The following is a 20,540-nucleotide window of genomic DNA, read 5'->3' on the forward strand; positions in this document are numbered from 1 at the left end:
CCTACAGACCATACACTACTCACCACCCATCTCCAATGTCAGTTGTCATTTTAGATGATACTGGCCCAGAAGTCTGTCCTGAGCGGATCTCACTGTTGCTTCCCTCCAATGGTTGATATGTGATCCCCTTCCTGCATGGATATCTTTACCATAACTGCATGACCAAGACAACCAGGGTTCCATTCAGTCATCCCCTGTTCAGTTTCCCTGCACTCTATGGCTCACCAGCACCTTCTCCAGAAGTAACAGGAGAGAGGAGCAGAGAGAGACAGTATCATTTATTTCCCCTGTTGAGTAGTGAGCCCAGTACCAAAGGGCTGATGGATGTGGAGTAATGCTTAGGTAAGATTGACAACTATTTCCTCCTGCTTCATACACATAACCAGCACCCACCTGTTTTCCTCCCACCCAGAGATATTTTTGAAAGCTTCTTCTAGCAAATTTCTGCACCAAAATTAAACCCATATAGCAGTCAGCCTTATTGCCGTGTTCCCACGTCAGCTGTGTGTCATGACAACAGATGATAGAAATGCTGCTATTCAGGCTTCAGGGTATGTGTTTCTTTTTTTTTTTTCTTTTTTTTTTCTTTTCTTTTCCTTTTTCTTTTTCTTTTTTCTTTTTTTAATTTAATTTTAATAGCTTTAAAAAGAGCTCTGAACAAAAGTGCTTGCTCCGTGATGCAGCGCTGAGCTAAAGCACACAGGGCAGGTATACCTGCCCACATGCCAACAGGCAAAAATAAGTAGAGTGGGTGAGGTTTCCTGTGGCGCTGTGGGGGCTGAGGGAGAAACACTTTGAGGAGAAAAGAGGATGACATGATAAGGGAAAATGGAGAGGCAGAAGCAGAAGTGCTTCCCTTCCATGCACCCCTCCCCCGTGGGCCTTCAGCAGTGGGACAGCTCTGTGCACCACACATGGATGTCCCCGTACTGCCCCATGTCCTAAACCTAGTCAAACCTCCCTGCTTTGGGGTGCTCCTTGGCAGACTCCAGCCTAATCCACCAGAAAGGGCCCTATTTGTCTCACCCTGGTCTGCAGTGAAGGAAGGGAGTTTTAAATTTTCAGGCAGGAAAATCTGGCTCTGCAAACATCATCTGAGTTATTTCATGGGAGTAAAGCCCTAACAAATAAAAGCCTCCTCACACAAAACATTCCCTCAAGACATAATTTCTCCCAGGTAAGACATGCAGATACTCCTTTCTACTCAAGAACTGAAAATTTGCATATATGGCCTTGGTTTTTGTCGTGAGCTTTTTGATTGGTTTTGGCTTAATCTTGTTTTTTTTTATGTACAGCTAGATCCTGAAGGAAGAAAAAGAAATGAACCTAGTAAAATCATGGTCCCACTTACTTTAGGATCAGGCTATGCAAGGGCAGTCAGAAGCTGGGAGTCAGAGGGGAGGGCCCTCCAGCTGGAACTGCTGCTGTTCACAGCTCATACTTCAGTAATCGTCACATTTGTTTCTGTTTCACAGCATCATAAAAGCCAGCAAGCAACTCCTGAGCCAAGCAAGAATTTAAATACATCTTTGAGGCCTTTCCCATTTAGAAAATCACTTGTGTCTGTGTTTGATACTAAGGGCTGCTCCTGAATATAAATGCTTCCCTGAATCAGGGCTACACAAGTATCAGAAGCTTAGATCAAGGAGCTGATCTGTCCAAATCAGACATTAGAGGCATGATGAAATGCTGCAGATCTTCCCTTTAATGAAACTTAGTTTATGAAAACCCTTTAATAAAGCTGCAGTGAGTATATTTACATTCCCAAAAGAGAAAAGCTCTCTCTCAAAATGAAAAAAATTACCACAATTAATAATATACTGATATTCTTCATAATGCCAGTAGATTGCAAGTTTTTGTTGAGCTGTTCATCATTTTGAATTTCCATGCATCTCTTTATTCCACAATCACATCTACACCCTCTGGGGCACTTTAGGGACTAAAATTGATTGCTGCATATTAAAAATAGCAAATGAATCTTATTATTTCTTTTGTACCTCCCCAGTTTATTCAGCATACAAAAGATAAAATCAATAGCATCCTGCCTGAGGAATAGGGTTATTTTTGTATTTTTTTAATACTGCTGCAGATTTTTGGCTTTACTCTTGAAACTATGATGTGTTGCATGAATATATTTTCACTCTATGAGTTTTCAGATCATCTGCATTTTGCTTTGCTAATCCCGGATGTTTAATATCAAGGAAAATAGTATTTATATCCTATTCATCTCTTTCTCCAGCATCTCCTGTGTATCTGCATGTTTCATTTTCCATTCCAACAGTCTGAATATTCAGAAATATTCAGAAATTTGCTTCTCAGTGGTGCAGATCCAAGTAAGCATTTACACCTAAGCTTATGTATAATTTAAGATAAATTTGGGCTTGAGGAGCTGAGGTGCACCCTTGAGCTGAGAGACATAATAGGATAAAGGAGGGAGGGGGTGTTCTTATGGGTTTTGCCTTTTGGGGAGAGCTGGGACTTATAGATCTGGGTAGAATTCTGGAATTGGTCTGCTTCTCGTTTTAGAAAAGAAATGTGATATTTCCTTTCCATCCATCTTTCAGCACTTCCACAGTTGCCCACTGTCTTCAAATAGATGTAAGTGGAAGAAAATTATTCAGGAAACAGTATCTTTAACACCTAAGGATGTGTGTAATCCAGGTGACCTTTATATGTCTAGATATTTTTTTTCCATCCACTTTGTAGACTTTTTTTTCAGATGAAAACAAAGGATGTTCAGTGTTTCAACCATGCTAAGTTCTTTTTAATATAATCTCCCTCCTGATTTATTAACAGATGGACTTCCTACCAATAGTTGTCTTTCCCCAGCACACTGATAAAATGCTTTCTATTTGTTCTCATGTATCTGAGAGAAGCAATCCACTTTGCCCTAACTGTTCTCTTTTCTCTGAAATTATCAGCTGCAGAATTACCCTATACACATGGATTCCTGTACTGCCCGAAACCATTCACTGGTTTAGGGTATTTGATTTTATTATTCTTGATCCTGAAACACTAGACTCAAGACTTTCCATTTTATGACAAAATTATTTTTAGGGTAACTTTTTGGATATGTTTTACTATTCTCTTTAGTTTTAAGGCAGAATGGAAAACAAAAAAAAAAAAAAAATGCACTTTTTCCTTCTTTCACCATTTCTTCTGGGACTTTTCCCTGAAATGTGAACAGACTTCTCCAGTAAAGCAAAGCAGATGTTTTGCAACAGTTTTCACAACTGTAAGCCCCTGACAAGCTATATATCATTGATATGACCTGTGCAGAAACCACTGTATAAGTATCTTTACATATAATGATTCGTAATAAAATTAATATGAATATGTAGCCCAGTAAACTAATCTTCTTCCTGTCTGGGAAAAAAATTAGCTTTTCTTTGTATTTATATATATATATTTCTCCCCTCAGTAAACTGATTTCAAGGAAACTATATAGATACTTACAGTGATGTGAATTTATGATAGAATTTGCAAATATTTTAGTTTTATTTCTTTGACTTCTGCCTAATTTATGTCTGACTCAGGTGTGACATGATGTGTCTAAACTCTGAGTAAATGCTTACAAATTTGGAAAAAAATTGAGGTCTGATATGAACTTATATTAGATTTATCTTGAGTGCACTTCAGACGCACTAACTGATTGCATCTCAACCAATGTACCCAAAGAGGAGTCATCCTTGAAAGACATCTTGACTTTTTTTTCCTTTAGAAAGTACAATCATTATCGGCTTGCTTCTGTCTCTTTTTCCTTTCACTGAGGCAATGTTTGTTCTCTCTAAAAAATGGAACCAAACAATGCTATTATGTGAGTCATCAGAAAAGAGCAGCAGCAGTCCTACATGGTTGTTGATGGTGATCAGTTTGAATTGCTTACTGCCCCCCTGCCAGTCTCTTGGAAACTTTGGCATTTGGAGGATAACTGGGATTTACTTGTTTGGGAAACTTGGTGCCTTGCTGCTCATAAGACCAGAAGCAAAACCAGTTTTATGTGAGAACTAGGACTGTGTTCCCAAAACATTGCAAGTCTAGTGCTGCAGACTTTCCTTAGCTGACTGCAAAACATCAAACGCTAGCAAAGAAAAGTGGAGATGGCTGCCTTCTAAGTAAAATACAGGATACATCCCTAGCTAGTGCAGAATATACCTAATTTTGCTAGATGTCAAGAGATGTCATGCTACCACATAAAAATGTTTCCTACTGTCCTTAAATTGATCGTTCATTCCACCTGCCATCAAACAGTAAAAGTAGCCTTTCTGCTTTCATCTCACTATGAAAGGGAAAAAAGAACAGATATATCTGGCTGTAATTATTACATCCCATGGCGCTTTTTTTATGAAGAATAGCATACTATCAGAGCAGCAGTAGGCAAAGAGAACAAGAAAAGAAAATTCAGTCTCTTTCAGATTTTACTATGCAGAAAATGTCTTCTTGTTTCTCTGCCACACTTTTAATACTGCCATCTGAGTTAGAACCTCACATTCTTGTGCAGTTGGACATCTGACAATAGTTGGAGAAAAAAGACTTCACACACATCATCAACATGTACATAAAAAATTACAAGGCCTAAACAATTCCAAACAATGCAACAAAATTACTGAAATTAAAAAGGATTGAGAAATATGTTCTCCTTCTTGAATCGAATGTTAGTGCAAAAGAAATTCAGCAGACCTCTACAGCTTACACTACAGAAAAACTGTCATTCACGGATGTGTTCTGCAGATTCCACTAGTCAGCAATAAAGATTTGTTTGCTCTGTATTAAAACGGAGAGAAGGGGGAATCACAATACTGAACCACCACTTTCAGGTTCCCAAAACGGAAATTAAACACAGCAGTAGAGGCAAATTGACAATATTTAAGGCACCTAACAAGTCGTGACAGAGCAATGGGGCTGAGCCTGTTACCCGGCCGGGCGCAGCCACCGCCGCTGTGGCAGGGCTGGCCGGGAGCGGAGCGCGGGAGCGAGCGGCGGGAGCCCGGGACGCCGCGCGGCCGCGCCCCGCCACAGGCGGCGGAGGAGCGCCCTCTAACGGCGAGCGCCGGCGCGGCGGGGGCTGCGGCTGCGGCGGGGCTGCGGCACGGGCTGCCGGCGCTGCGGCCTGCTGCTGAGGGACAACCCCCCTGTGCTGAGGGACACCTCCCTGTGCTGAGAGACACCCCACCGTGCTGAGGGACACCCCACCGTGCTGAGGGACACCCCCCTGTGCTGAGGGACACCCCTCTGTGCTGAAGGACACCCCCCTGTGCTGAGGGACACTCACCCCCTTGTGCTGAGGGACACTCATTCCACTGTGCTGAGGGACACTCACCCCCCTGTGCTGAGGGACACTCACCCCCCTGTGCTGAGGGACACTCACCCCCCTGTGCTGAGCGACACTCACCCTACTGTGCTGAGGGACACTCCCCTGTGCTGAGGGACACCCCACCGTGCTGAGGGACACTCACCCCCCTGTGCTGAGCGACACTCCCCTGTGCTGAGAGATACCCCTCTGTGCTGAGAGACACCCCTCTGTGCTGAGGGACACTCACTCCCCTGTGCTGAGGGACACTCACCCTACTGTGCTGAGGGACACTCCCCTGTGCTGAGGGACACCCCACCGTGCTGAGGGACACTCACCCCCCTGTGCTGAGCGACACTCCCCTGTGCTGAGAGATACCCCTCTGTGCTGAGAGACACCCCTCTGTGCTGAGGGACACTCACTCCCCTGTGCTGAAGGACACCCCCCCGTGCTGAGGGACACTCACCCTGCTGTGCTGAGGGACACTCCCCTGTGCTGAGAGACACTCCCCTGTGCTGAGGGACACTCACTCCACTGTGCTGAGGGACACTCACTCCCCTGTGCTGAGAGACACCCCCCTGTGCTGAGGGACACTCCACTGTGCTGAGGGACACCCCTCTGTGCTGAGGGACACTCACCCCCCTGTGCTGAGAGACACTTACTCCCCTGTGCTGAGGGACACTCACTCCCCTTGCTAAGCCACACTCCCCTGTGCTGAGCAACACGCCCCTGCTCCTCTCTGCCCTCACCCCGGCGGCAGGAGACACCTCGAGGCTTGTTCCTGCCCCAGCCTTCTCCAAGTCGTGCTTGTTTATCCTCTCATACAGGGAGGGAGGGTGGGAAAGTGCCACTGAACGGGAAGATTTTGCAGCATGCTGTGGTCTCCCAGGGATTTTTGGCAGGTTCTCATTACCTCGGGGAGCCAAGAACATTTTGTCTCTGTATCTCACATACTTCTCTCTTGCCTCCAATGCCGTGCAGTCTCGAGGGGTAGCGCTGCCTGGAGACATCTCAGAGGGGCTGGCGGCTTTTACAGAGCTCAGGTCACAACCCACAGTGAGTGTAAGGACAGATGTCCAGGGCACGAGGGTACTGACAGCAGGGATGGATAAGGGCGACTCCAGATGTTCAAGACTTTGGCCCAGGTCAGCCTCTAGGCCTTATGAAAGCAACTTAAGAGACATACTTGGCAATTCCTCCCCAATAAGAGACGAAAGTTTCAGTGCAGAATTATCAAGCATAGGGTAGAGGGCCTGGCCAGACCTTTTAGCAGAAGTTTGTAACTCTGGCAGTCAAAACAATACATTCTGAGTCCATAAGAGAAACTAAGTGACACTCACCCGCTGAAACAGCCCAGCACCCCCCATCAATGTGGGCACCTACAGAGGCCAGAGGTTGCCTTCACACCCAGGGCTCAGGAACGCTTCACACTGCTTGTCAGCTTCTTTCTGCCATCAGACATGAGCCTCTCATCCATCCTGGTGATGCACCATCATCATTGCTGGAAATACCAAGCCTGTTGTAGCACTTCTGCCACATCAAGCTGTATTCTCAGTCCCTAACACACATCTCCTGGAGACACAGCAGGCACCAAAAGCATCCTCAGTGAGTTCACCCACACTGAGAGGAGAGACCAAGGAGTTGAGGTGTGAGACCAGATCTATATCTCACTGTATCAGCTAGATTCAGCGTTGTTATCTGCAGGGGCCAGCAAGGGGGAAGGGGAAGAGATGGTGGTGCCATGCACACCCTCCCATGCTCATCCATATCCCACAGCTCCCACTCTAGGAGTGGTCACACTCCAGTGGCCACCAGCAGTCTAGGAAAAGCAACTTTCACCCCATTTTATGGGTAAAAATGGAAGAGCCTGGAGAACAAAGGCTATTATTAATTCCCATCTGTTGAAAGGAGGCTGCAGCTGTTTTGAGAGGTTTTCCTGCAAGCTATGCAGATCTGCTCAGAATTTTAATGGTTGTTTACCAACCAAAGCATGCCATTGAAAGAGCAAGATGTTTCCAAGTAAACATGGTGTGAACATCATTTCAGCCTAGAAATAAATCTCTTCTTTCTTGCAAATATTTTTCTAGGTGAGAAAAGATGGTTTTGTGTTTGATTCTTTCACTTTTCAGCTGTTCTTTTTTTAACTCATCCTTTGCCATCTAAAAAGCATACAGGAGAAGAGATACCTTGAAATATGCAATGCAATTTTACACACACAAAAAACCTAGTTAACCCCAAACATTCAATGTGGTCACTATAGGTAGCCGCACAAAACACTGGTGTTCAGTTACAGTAGTATGTGCTAGTAAAACTGGTGTCTGTCCAAAGAACCTAGGAAGCCGTGAAGAAAAACACTGCATACGAAAGATGAAAAAAGGAAAAGGCTTTGTTATATTTTGTTAAGTGAAAAGACAATGTAACAGGCTTTGTACCTTATATTTTCTGCCATGATCATATTTTCAAGGGGATTGTTATTGCTGAGAAATTAACATGTCTTTAGCCAGACTCTCTAATGTGTGTTATTTATGTCAGAAATTAAATCCTTGCAACCATGCCTGTTTTATGGCTCTGTATAACTAAAAGAGCTGTTTCTGTGATATTAATACATGCAGTTTCTTTGTGACATGTATCTTGCACACAGCAGAAAAAGCACTACAGAAATGCCTCAGATAGATACAAAAAAAATCCAAAGGTTTTTTGCTGTAGTGAATTAGAAACCCAAGCTCTTTTTATTTATTCCAGTAGTTTTTGAACTGCCTGACTTGAAGAAGGTGTTTACAGCTGAAATTACAGTCCTTGAACACAGCCTAGCATTCCCGATATCACTGCTGTAATTGGGAGGTTGGGAAAGATCGACTATCACCCACAATTTAGCAAAAAAATTATGACCACCCTGCATTTTAAAAAGACCATGCATGAGAAAATGGGAAGACAAGAGAGTTAAGTGACATAGTAAATGGTAACCAGGAAATGACCAGGAAATTAATATAACAAAGAGGCAGTGCTAAGGGGAGAGTTGGACAGCCTGCTGCTATTTCATCAGGTCATGCAACTGAAAATATTAGTGAGAAAACGAAACTATTTATCTTTCAGTAAGACAGAAGTGAAAAGCAATCTGGGCAGTCTGACCTTCTAATCTGAGTTAAGTCAACACATAAACAATAAAAATGGACTAATATTTCAAGGAATTTTGTTTTAATGACTGTGGAGGTTCAAGTTACTGTGGGGTGTTTTCCTGTAATATGATAGAATCCCACTAAATGGTCATTATTTGACTTCTAGTAATGGAGATGTGAAAGCTCTCTGTGTGTCCTGTGTTTCTGTTGCAGGGGTCCAAAGGCTACTGAGATGGGTTTCACCCATATTGTTTTGAATTTATTTTCTCTTAATAAATGGTAACCTACCATTTTGTATAATGGCAGTCCAAAGTGGATTTCTGCTTTGTGATAGCTAATTCATGGCAACTAGCTTCTAAGACAGTTTGTGAAAGTGAACAGTTGTGAACTGATAAATATTCAGAATTATTAAATACATTTTTATTAATTATTAAATATATTTTTACAAATATAGCACTTGCCCATTCCTTACAAATATTTTTCTGTTTTGAAGTTCAGTCTTCAGCATAGCTCAAACAATTACTCCAATAAGTGTTATAAAAGAAACACAAACAGATGGGGTAAAGGGGAAGTGATAAACACAATAAAATAAATGGCATGGTCTAAATTCACCAGAGATATCAACTGAGTAAGCCAAGGTTAAGAAATCACCTCTCACTGCCAGTGTTTTCTTTATTAAGAGTATTAAGATGCTCTCTGCCTTGGTCTGAAAGAAAGATGTCATTTAAGGAAAGCAGGAGCCTCCCTTGAAATGAAAAATTTCACCCTCTTTCCTACAAATTATTATAGCTTTGAAATTAATGGCCTTTCAGATGAAGATATGGGAAAAGGAATACCAGTTCTTTGCTAGTGTGTGTGTATGCCAGTGTGTGTCTGTGTAACCAGGCAAGCAAGCAACGCCGCTGCTGGAGGAACAAGGGAGAGCAGAAATCCCGGGGAAGGCTCCTCCCGCTCTCGGAGCGCTCCTGGTGCGGTTCCGGTGGCACCCGGCAGGGGGCGCTGCTGGCTCCCGGCGGGCCGGGCGGGTGCGGTGATTCCTCCGCGCCTGCAGGGGGCGCCGTGCGCGGGCCCGCCCAGGCTCCCTCACGCCGCTATGGCGGACGGGCTGGCAAAAACGGGCCCGGCAGGAACCTCGGAGCAGCGGCTGGAACGCCAGGGTGGGCTCACCTGGGGCAGCAAGCAAGAGGCAGCAGAAGCTCTGCAGCTGTAGCTGGAACCGTGGGGTGTCCCGGCAGGCAGGGAATGCGGAGCTACGGTGTGGCAAAAAGCCGGAGCTGTGGCAGAGGAACGGCGAGGTTGGGTAGTGGCAGCCCGGCTCCCAAACACAGCCGGGAGAGGCTCCCTTGGAGGGGGAAGGGGCTCAGGATCCCAGGGCTTTCCCTGAGGCACCCCAGCAGGTGATGAAAGTTCTTTTTTTAATGAGGTAGTGCATTAATAAGGTCCCAGTGTAATGGCAGCTCCTACGAGCAGAGCTCCACTCAGGGTTGAAGAAAACAGGAGATGGAACCCCGCAGTGGTGCTGAATTCTCTCCACAGCAAACACAGCCTGTCTCTCCCTCCAAAGCCGACAGGGAAAAGAGCTAGGAGCTGCACTCAACCCCTTCCCCCAGCCCAAACCTCGAGGTATCTCTGCTGCTCCAAGAGAAACCCCTCAGATGAGAGAAGTACAACCAGGTGCCCTCCTCCCCTGTGCTTGGCAGCTTCTTTTGTCTCTCCTAAGTACCAATTGTTATGGTTTCTTAGTGACAGATGGGACAAAATTCCATGACAGAAAGAAGCAAAAGGAAAAAGCCTAAACTCCAACACCCTCCCATTTTTTAGATATGTTAAATAGGATTTGGGGATTTAATCCAGCCACCCCCAATCTTTTTTAATGCATGCTGGCATCCATGGATATGATCTCAACAAATCTAGGCACTTTGATTTAATATGGCATAATATGAAAAAAGCATGTTACCTGAAAATAACCTGATTTAATATGCCCTTGATTTTACCAATGTACTGTCTGCATGTATCTCTGGTAAACAGATAAATCACAGAATCATAGAGTTGTTTATTTTGGAATGGACCTCCAGAGATCACAAGTCCAACACTTCTGCAGTTAGCAAGGACGTTTTCAACTAGATCGCTTGGTCAGGGTTCTGACCTTGAATATTGCAAGGCATGGGGTATCTACTAGCTCTCTAGACAACCTGTGGCAGTGTTTTATCATCTTCATTGTAAAAACTAACTATATCTAATTGTGAGAAACGACCGCTCGCTTTTTAAAATTTTAGAGGTTTATTACACCTTAACAAAAAATACAACAAAAGTACTAAATAAGGAAAAATTGCACCAATGGGAGCCACCCTCTACCCCGTGGCTGTCAGCCACGTGGCTCCTCTTCAAGATGGATGCTTCGCCTTTTTTAACTCTAGCCCCTCCTAGAGGTTTCTCAGTCCATCCTTCCTTGCTGTCCAGTGGTGGAGGTCACTTTCTTACAGTCTGATTGGAGGTGAAGCATTCCCACAATAACAAGCCAACCATCCCAAATGCCTCGATTACCACAACCATCTTGTGATAACAATACTGGGGGGGAACACATTACAGTAACATGACCATACATTCATAAAACTTCTCTTAACATACATGTAATGTTCACCCCTTAATTGTAAGAGTCAACCATCTCATTACTCATCTATAACATAATGTAAATTGACCCTTTTTCAGTTTAAAACTATCACCCCTTGTCCTATAGCAACAGATTCTGCAAAAAGTTTCATCCCCATATTACTTGTAGGCCTCTTTCAGTTATTGACAGGCTGCAATGAGGTCTCCCTGGAGTTGTCTCTTCCCCTGGCTGAACAACCCAAGCTGTCTCAGTCTGTCTTCACAGGAGAGGTGCTCCAGCCCTCAAATATCTTGTTAGCTCTTCTATGGACCTGTTCCAGCTGGTTCATCTCTTTCCTGTGCTGAGGACCCTAGAACTGGAAAAGCACTCAGGATGGGTCTCATCACAGTGGATCAGAAAGGCAGAATAACTCAACCTGCTGGCCGCTCCACTTCTGTTGCAGCCCAGGATATAGTTGGATTTCTGGGCTGAAGGTGCACATTATCAGATCATGTCCAGCTTTTCACTCACCAGCACACTCATGTCCTTTTTTGCAGAGCTGCTCTCAAGGAGTTCTTCTCCTAGTCTGTACTTATGTCTGGTGTTGCCCCAACCCAGGTGCAACATCTTACACTTGGCCCTGATAAATCTCAAGAGAATCTTGTGGGCTCACTTCTTGAGGTTGACCAAGTCCCTCTGGATAGCATCCTGTTCCCAGGAATGTCAACTGCACCACTCTGCTGGATGTCATCTGCAAATTTGCTTGGAGTGTACTTGATCACTTTGTCTATGTCATTGATGAAGACATTAAACAACCCTATTCCCAATACAAACCCCTGAGGGACCTCACTTATCACTGACCTCCATCCATTGAGCCACTGACCTCTAGATGCAACCATCCAACCAATTCTTCATTCACTGAATAGGCTACCCATCAAATCCATATCTGCTCAATTGAGGGAGAAGGGTATTATGAAAACCGTGCCAAAGGCCATACAGAAATCCAGATGGATGATATTAATGGTTTTTCCCTTGCCCACTGATGTAGTTACTCCATAATAGGTTTGTTCTCCATATGGAAGATTCCCTTTCAGTTGCCCACAGCCAGTGCTCTGCAACCCAGTGCAGAACTGTTAGGTTTCTAGTGCTCTGGGAATGAGCAGCTAGCAAGTGAGCCACTTATTGAGGTTATCCCACTGCACAAGGTCTACTCTTTCTTACACAAAACTTGCCCAGAAAAGGATAGTTTTCTAAAAAGTGTGAATCACAGGAACAGTAGAAAGCGTCCTTATTTCACAATGTGAGAGCTCATTGTCAGACTCCTGCAATGCCCTGGGAAATACCATCTCTCACACTGTTTCTGCATTTGTCTTGTCTACTTCAAAAAGCTTAGCACTCACTGAATTCCTTCATCCTTATAATATCTCAAAACCATGCCATCTAATCTGTGCATGCTGCATAAAACACGGCTCACATACCTTGTCACTGCTGCCACTTGGATCAAAACAATGCACAGTGCTATTCACAGCTGTAGGGCTTGGACACAGCATGGGTCATGAGATGGAGAACCAGAGAGTCCCAGCAAGAGCTCTGGCAGTTTTACATGGGGAGCAAAGATATGAGCTGAGGTGTAGGAAACTAGCATCCTTTGGGTCTGAAGAGAAATTCTCATGTAAACTGAAGGGATTTTGCACTGAAGAAGGATTATTGCTCTTCACCGCTACAGCCAACACAAACAAAGGAAGAGCCTTTCTACAAAATGAGCTATGCTAAAATGCTGCCAGGGGTTGGCAGCAGGGAATTTAGGGGTGGTTTCCATGAGGAGAGCTCAGGGACTGTCCCATGCCCAACATGGTTTGTTCCAGTCAATGCTAAAATGGCACCCCCACTGGCCAGAGGGGAGCAGTCCATCAGTCAGCTAGTAGTGCCTTTGGAAAAATATATGTAAGAAAGTGTAAAAAGCATCTCATACTAGTTTTGAGAGAGGAGAGTAAGAAATATGTGACAGCAACAGCCCTGCAGACACCAAGGTCAGTGGAGAAGGAGAGGGAGGAAGTGGTCCAGATGGTGGAGCAGGGTGAAGACCATGGAGAAGCAGATGTCAACTCATCAGAGCAAATATTTACTCCTTGCCCAAACCACCAGAAAAATACTGTAGGTGTTTATATACAGGGAGGGTAAAACACCTGTTCTCTTTGTTCAGAGAAGTCCTTGGACATCTTCCAACTGTCTTTGAGAAATATCTTGCAGAAGTAGCAGCTCAGAAAGATTCTAACTTGGCTAAACCTAAAATGTCTTGTACTGGTCTCTAGATTTGGTTTTATAAAGAACCATCCAAAGTAATTTCCTACTTTTTCCTATGTGGACTAATTTCTCACCTAGATTAATTTTCCTACTTCTTTTGTCACAGCAGGAATACAGGACCATATTACATTGAAAGAGTGTGGATTTTATGTTATACAGTGATGACGTCAAATGCTTCTGTTCTTTTACTACTCATCTAAATAACATTAAGATAAACCACTTAAGTGGTCAGCATAAATTTGATTTTAGAGAAAATAGGCTTTTGTTTTTCTAAAAACACTAGAAAGTGTCCTTAGTGGTAGCAGTTTATATCTAATTTTTTAAAAGAAAACTGCACTGAAATTACTGCAGCAATTGTCTCAGTAAGAGTACAGCACTACCTGATCAGCATCAGGCAGTGTGACACAATTAGTTCCAACATTAGCCATCTATTTCCAGTATTTTACAAGATCACAGCGTATTCAGTGTACATGTTGCTGTAGAAATGCAGAAGTCCTGCTAATGCCAAGAATATTTACCTCATCCTGTTTTTATTTGGGCACTTACTCACACTCTCAGACACTTGTGCAGATGCTCATGGGGTAGATGTGTTGTATCATTGACCACATGACTTGTGGTTTATTAGATTCTCCCAGAAGTCCTTATGGGCCAGATTGCATTTCCCATGAAGTCTGCAGTCAGACAGCAGTGGGCTGTTAGCTGAGGGAAGGACAAAACTGCATCAGGAGAGCTGAACAGAGCAATACTCCCTAGCAGCAGCTTGCCACAGTAGGGGGATTCATCCTAATTTACGTTATAAGACCAGAAATATTTGGGGTTGTTTGAACAAAACAAAATACTTCAAAGCCAATTGGGCTGACCTTACATGAAATATTGACATGTCATATCTGAGACAAATGGAAAGCTTCATGATGCAGGGTAATTTTTTAGAAACTGCGCTTCATATTGTAAAACCATTTAAAAATCCTGACTAGCATCTTTGGCCAAGAAGAGTCTGTCCCTTTCTTGCTCTTGACTGTATTTCAAATCCTATAAACATCAACTTTTACTGGAAAGATAACATCACGTTAAAATTCTAATTAAAGCAAACAAGTCTGAGAGTGCTTAGTGTAGGCCTTTTTATTCTAGATTAGCTAAGTCATCAATTTAAAACAGGAACAAGCCAAATAAATATGACAAAGTAGAAATGAAAAATTGTCTTTCAGATACACTGTGCCATTTATTCAAAACAGACCAAGCAGAACACCTGGCTCCTTAATATAGAACAGTAGTTGGGTCAGCTCCATTAGGGGAAATTGATTTCAGCAGAGATGATCTTGGGAAAAAAAAGTAATTTCCAAAAGAAAGTCATATGGAATCACTTGTCATTCCCTGCTCTTCCTTTTCAAATCTGCTTCAGGGAAAAATTTTCAGGAGCATTCAAACATAGTTTTAAACATAGCTTCCTTGTATCTGCTTCCAACAGAATTCTTCATGCTCTACTTCTGATTAAAGGATCTGTTCCCATCTGATTTATACAAACACCACATTTTATGGTTTCCAGATTCCAGTTCTAATTCCTTCAGCTACTGTTGGTCTCCTGGTTATTCTTCACCAACTGTAAAAGAAATTATCACTTAACGTGAATCACTTATTTAATGTCCAAATTCAGTTAAAACAATTGCATCAGAAGGAATGAAAAATGGAGATCTCAAAGTTATTTGATTTTATTATTAATTAGTTATTTGGTTTTAGTCATTGAGTCTGATTCTGTGAGACAGTTAAGAGCCTTTCCCCATTCATTAATGTTCACACTGCTGCTGAATTCAGTTTCAGTTTCAGTAGCTGGTAAAGAGTCCAGCATCTTGTGAGGTCAAATATTTTCTTCGTCACATAGGCAGAGATCAATTTGGGTAGGAAACTAAAACTGCAAGTTGGATGGTAAAACTTCTGCTTTGACAGAAGACAAAATCTCCAGCTCCGGAAATCAGAATCAGACTGATCTCTGTAATGATATTTCAAGAAATTCCAGTTCAACATCTTGGAATTATTTATGTGTTGTGTAGTCACCTTAAATGAATCATTATTCTGTAAGCACAAGAGAAATTAAGTTTCTTTCTTCATGTTTTTTCTACCTTGCCTTCTTCTCTGTCTTGCTTCTGTGCTTCTTAGGAAGGACAAATCGAATTTCTTTTCACAGAAGGTTTCAGAGAATCGCTAGAGGGTTAAAGCTGGAAGGAACCACTGGATGTCCAACATTGGTACTCAAACAGTGCTATCTACAGCAGGTTTCCAGATCCATATCCAGAGAACTTCTGAAGATCTCCAAGGATGAAGATTCTACCACCTTTCTGGGAAACCTATTCCAGTGAGAAGTCAGAGTATATCTAAATTTTAGAAATGCTTTTTAAGTTTAAGTAAGCTTATAGAAGATTTATACATTGCCTAGCACAAAGAGCCCTCTCCTTGTCTGGTGGACAAGTGATGGCTACCTAAAATAAAGAACAAGAGCACTAGGGTTTACAATCATGGCAGTGTTTGGGATCTAGAAACAAGTAACGTCAGTATGAGATTATGCATGTAATTTTATTGTCACACAGGAGGATTTATCCTGTTTATCTGCTTAATGGTATTTGAACCACTTCAGTTGCTCTACAACAGCTGGTCAGCAGTAGGAGGGTTCAGTGCATACCTAATGAAGAAGGGCTTGAGAATCACTATTTTAACACTGTGCAAGGAAAGATACATTACTGATATGAGATGGCGCATACCAAGTTTTACTACTGTAAAACATGCAGATTACATGTTGTCTCAGACATATCCATTCTAACTTCAAATTTGACAGAAAATCAAGGTGGTTTTTGGCCAGGCAGAGGTCAGCAGGAATATAACTATTCTGTTGGAATTTGGCAGCTAGGGCTTTGCTCCAAGCATCAGTGGAAAAGTCACTATTTCTTTCTAAGCTTGTTTCCTTCACACAGTTTCCTATTTGGATTGCAGGTAACATGGAGCTAGGTTTGCATCACAGTCCAGGTGGCAGCTTTCAGTAATAGTTTTGGCTGCAATCTTTTCTTTCTAATTCAAATAGGGGTTTTGCATTGAACTATTCACAAAGAGAAAGCTTTCCTAAAGACTGAGACTTTTGGTTTCTGAGAATTACAAAATGGGTAAGGGAAGGGACCACAGTGGGTCATCTGCTCCAACCTCCCTACTCAAACCGGGTCATATGAGATGTGGCACAAAATTGTGTCCACACAATTATTGAATTTCTCCAGTGAAGGAGACTCCCCAAACTCTCTGGACAATTTATTCCAGTGCTCCATCCCTCACATAGTAAAGTTCTTGTATTCAGCTGGAACTTCCTGTGCATCAGTTTCTGCCTATTGCCTCATGTCCTATTGCTCAGCACCACAAAGAAGAGCCTGGTTCCATCCTCTTGACACCCTCCCTTCAGATACTTTCAGATATTGATGAGGTCCTCTCTCAGCCATCTCTGCTCAAGGCTGAACAGGCCCAGCTCTCTCAGCCTTTCCTTACAGGATAGTCGTTCCAGTCCCTCAATTATCTTTGTCCACTGGACTCTTTCCAGGAGCTTCATCTCTCTCTTGTACTGAGGAGCCCAAAATTGGACACAGAACTCCAGAGGGGCAGGATCACCTCCCTCAACCTGCTGACAATGCTCTTCCCAATGCACTCCAAAACACAATTGGCTTTCTTGGTCACCAGGACACCCTTCTGGCTCTTGGACAGCTTGTTGTCCACTAGGACCCTTTCTCAAGGTCCTTCTCAACAGAGCTGCTTTCTAGCTGATCCGCCCCAGCCTATGCTGGTGCCCAGGGATTATCCCTCCTCGGTTCAGGACCCTGCATTTGCCTTTACCAAATTTCAGAAGGTCCCTCACTACCCATCTCTCCACCCTGTTTAGGCCCTTCTGAAGGGGTGCACAGCATTCTGGGGTATTAGCCACTGCTCCCAGCTTTATGTATGAGTGACCTGCTGAGGAAGCATCTGTCTCTTTGTCGAAATCACTGATGAACAAGTTAAACAACATGGAGCCCAGCACTGACCCTTGGGAAAATCACTAGTGACAGGCCTCCAACCAGACTCTGTGTGACTCATTACAACCTTCTGGGGTCTGCTGTTCAGCCCATTCTCAATCCATCTCTTTGTCCAGTCATTTAACTCACACTTCCTGAGTTTGTCTATGAGAATGTTGTTAGAGACACCATCTAAATCACTGCTGAACTCAAGGTAAATAGTATCTATTGCTCTCTCTTGAGCCGTACTGGTTTCATTATACAAGACAATCAGGTTGTTCTAGCATATTTTATCTTTAGTGAATCCGTGCTGGCTACTCCTGATTGTCTTCTTGTGATCTTTTTGTGTTCTATGTTTTGCCTTAACAAAAGCAATCAATAGACAAATAAATATCCTTCAATCCCTATTTATTGTGTAGTGGGAAGAAAACCTCATACAAATTTAAAGATTGCATTCATTTAGCTAGTGTGGGGCTAACTTGCTGTGGACAGCCCCTCTCCAGCTGTCAATAATATCTAAGTATCTGTGTCTGTATCTTTTTCTCTGTGTATATGCCACTGAACAGCTGCAAAGAACACAAGTGTCATGTTAAATGCCAATAATTTAATCCATTTATATGCCCATGATGCCTAGAAGTGGTATGATTAGAAGCATTATTGCAGACAGTGGAAAACTTTTGCTGTGCAGTGACTTTTTCCACTAACAAAACTCCTGAAAGCTAGTGTTGAAAGAACATTTGTGTGCTGACTTTTTGGGGCCTTGTTTTTTGGAGATTTTGGGTTGGATTGTTGGGTTTTTTTCGGTTGGTTGGTGTTTTTTTTGGTTTTTTTTTTTTTTCTGTGTATTATCTTGATCCTAAGCTGTTGAATATGAAATAAATTCAAGAGAACACATAAAATTACGTCCCTCCCAAATACTTGGGAGGTAGGATATCTACTAGAGAAGCACATTGGCTAAAGTGGTGTTCTCAGTTCCAGAATTTTTCCCATGAATGGTGCATTCTGAACCAAAATGTGGCCTTCTGACAGCATTTACTAAGAAATCCCGTAATTCTGTCCAAATTGTTTCTAAGACAGTAATATTTAGCACACTGTATCAAATAAACATGCCTGAAATATACATTCAAAACTTAAGAAACTTCCACCTTTTGTTAAACCAGTATAAATCCACTGAAAAATTCAATCAGTGAAGCTACTTACTTATATATCGGATTATCCATATGCTACACATTGTTAGCATATATATCCCATGAGTGTTTAAAACTGTATTGTTACAAAGCTAAAAGAAAAAATTTGAAAAATGAACCTTTCTTCTACCACTATGTACTTTATGTATTACCTTTCAAGTAAGTTGCCAGTGCACATATGCAAAAAAAAAAAAGCAGACTGAATATTTAATATCCTTGGAGCTCTATTTTGCAGTCATAGAAAAGCTGTAGAAGGCAGAAAATGTTTTAAGAAGGAAAAGAAGGAAACAACACTAGAGTCTACATTTTTATTTCAGAAAAATGTTGCCAACATACTCAACAGAGTTCTCTGGAAATATTTAACTGTTGCCCAGCATAAGCACCAAAAAGAAAGGTACCTTTTAATATTTTGTTTTGGCTTATTTGTTCTTTATTTGGAATATGTCCTGGCACAAAATGGATAATCATCAAAAACCTGATGGCAGGTATCAATCCAGATAGATAGGTTCAAATTAAGGACGCAAATTTTATGTTGACATTTTGCAGGATGAGTGCATAGACAGGGAAAAACCACAAAGACACAGCTTTTAGAGTGTTCAGGCAATCTATTTGTATTAGTGCTAATATGATAACTTTCTCTGTACTACTCTAACCAGAGAAGCATTTCCTATTAAATATGTTGTAACTGGCACAAGAAATACCTTCTTTCAAGTTTGATTTACTAAGTCCAAATCTACTGTACTGCTCAGAATACACAGTTTTCCATATAGATTTGAGGTGCAGGGTGTGCGGGTGGTTTCAGCCTTTTAAGTCAATGCTGAGGAAGAAGATCATCACTGCGTTTAACCTATGAGAGCACCTTAATATGCAGCATAGCAATGCTGAATTTTAACCCAAACTGGGAGCTATATTCTATTTTAGATACAGACATACTTCTCCATATGACTTTGGGAGTTATGTTTGCATCCAAGGGAAGGTTTTGACCTTTAGACAATTTTTTTGTTTTCATTTTAAGTCCAATTCAGATAAACTACTTTTCTGTGGTTTGAAAGGAAAGTACTACACCACCTTTATGCTAAAATGAGGCATTTCCATTGTAAATCATAGGTAGAGAGTGAACTCTCTGTCATTAAGTAATCAGTAATTAGCTAGTAATTGAATAACCAATTAAAGATTCAAACCTTCCTGTAAACCTACAAACACCTTCTTACCCTTTTTCAGGTAATTGTAATAAAAGTGACCTTGTCCTTATGTTTTGGTAAAGGTCAGGGACAAAGTTAAAATAGCAGCAAGAGGCTTTGTGTAACCATTGGCAGAAATTTTACCTTTGTGTATTTTTATAAGGAGACTAATCAGCCATCCAGACAAGAACAAAGCATATGAACTTCTGCTGGAAAGTTGGCAAATCATGACTGAAGCATTGCTATGGTCAGAACTACTAAAATGATAGCTTTCAAATGTTCATTTTTGCTAAATCCCAGCAATCTTTCATTGAAAGTATCAGTACTGCTTACTATATTCATCAAGTCCTTTCTTAGAATCAGAAATTCAGCCTTTAGCCTCCTCTGACTTTGGTACTACCAGATGTTCACATAAAAACCTCAGGACTCATTTGCTCATTTTTGTTTGTTTAGGGCTCTTCCTCCTTCCTCTCATCTCACATTTCAGCGCAGGGTAGCTATACTTTTTTCTCCTCAGCCTTTCACAAACAATTCAACCTCAGGCAAAGCCCATGCACACAGCTTTGCTTAAGGCTGGTAGAAGAAGGACAAAGCTAGGAGTGAGTCATGCCAGAAACATGTGGATGACTGGCAGGAGGGCTCTGAATAGGGTTATAGATCAAGCTTCCCTAGTGCTTTTCCACTGTAGATCTCATAGAAGTTCACAGATGTTAAAAACAATTATTCATGCTGAAGAACTTGACACACATTAAATGTACATTCGATGTCTTTCCCAAGACCTCATAGTAAGCTTTACAAAGAGTTGAAGTCAGGCCATATGATTTCCAGTGCCAGACATTTTTCTCCAGTATGTCAT

Source organism: Fringilla coelebs (genome assembly GCF_963513975.1).
Source record: "Fringilla coelebs genome assembly, chromosome: Z".
Classification (NCBI taxonomy): Eukaryota; Metazoa; Chordata; class Aves; order Passeriformes; family Fringillidae; genus Fringilla; species Fringilla coelebs.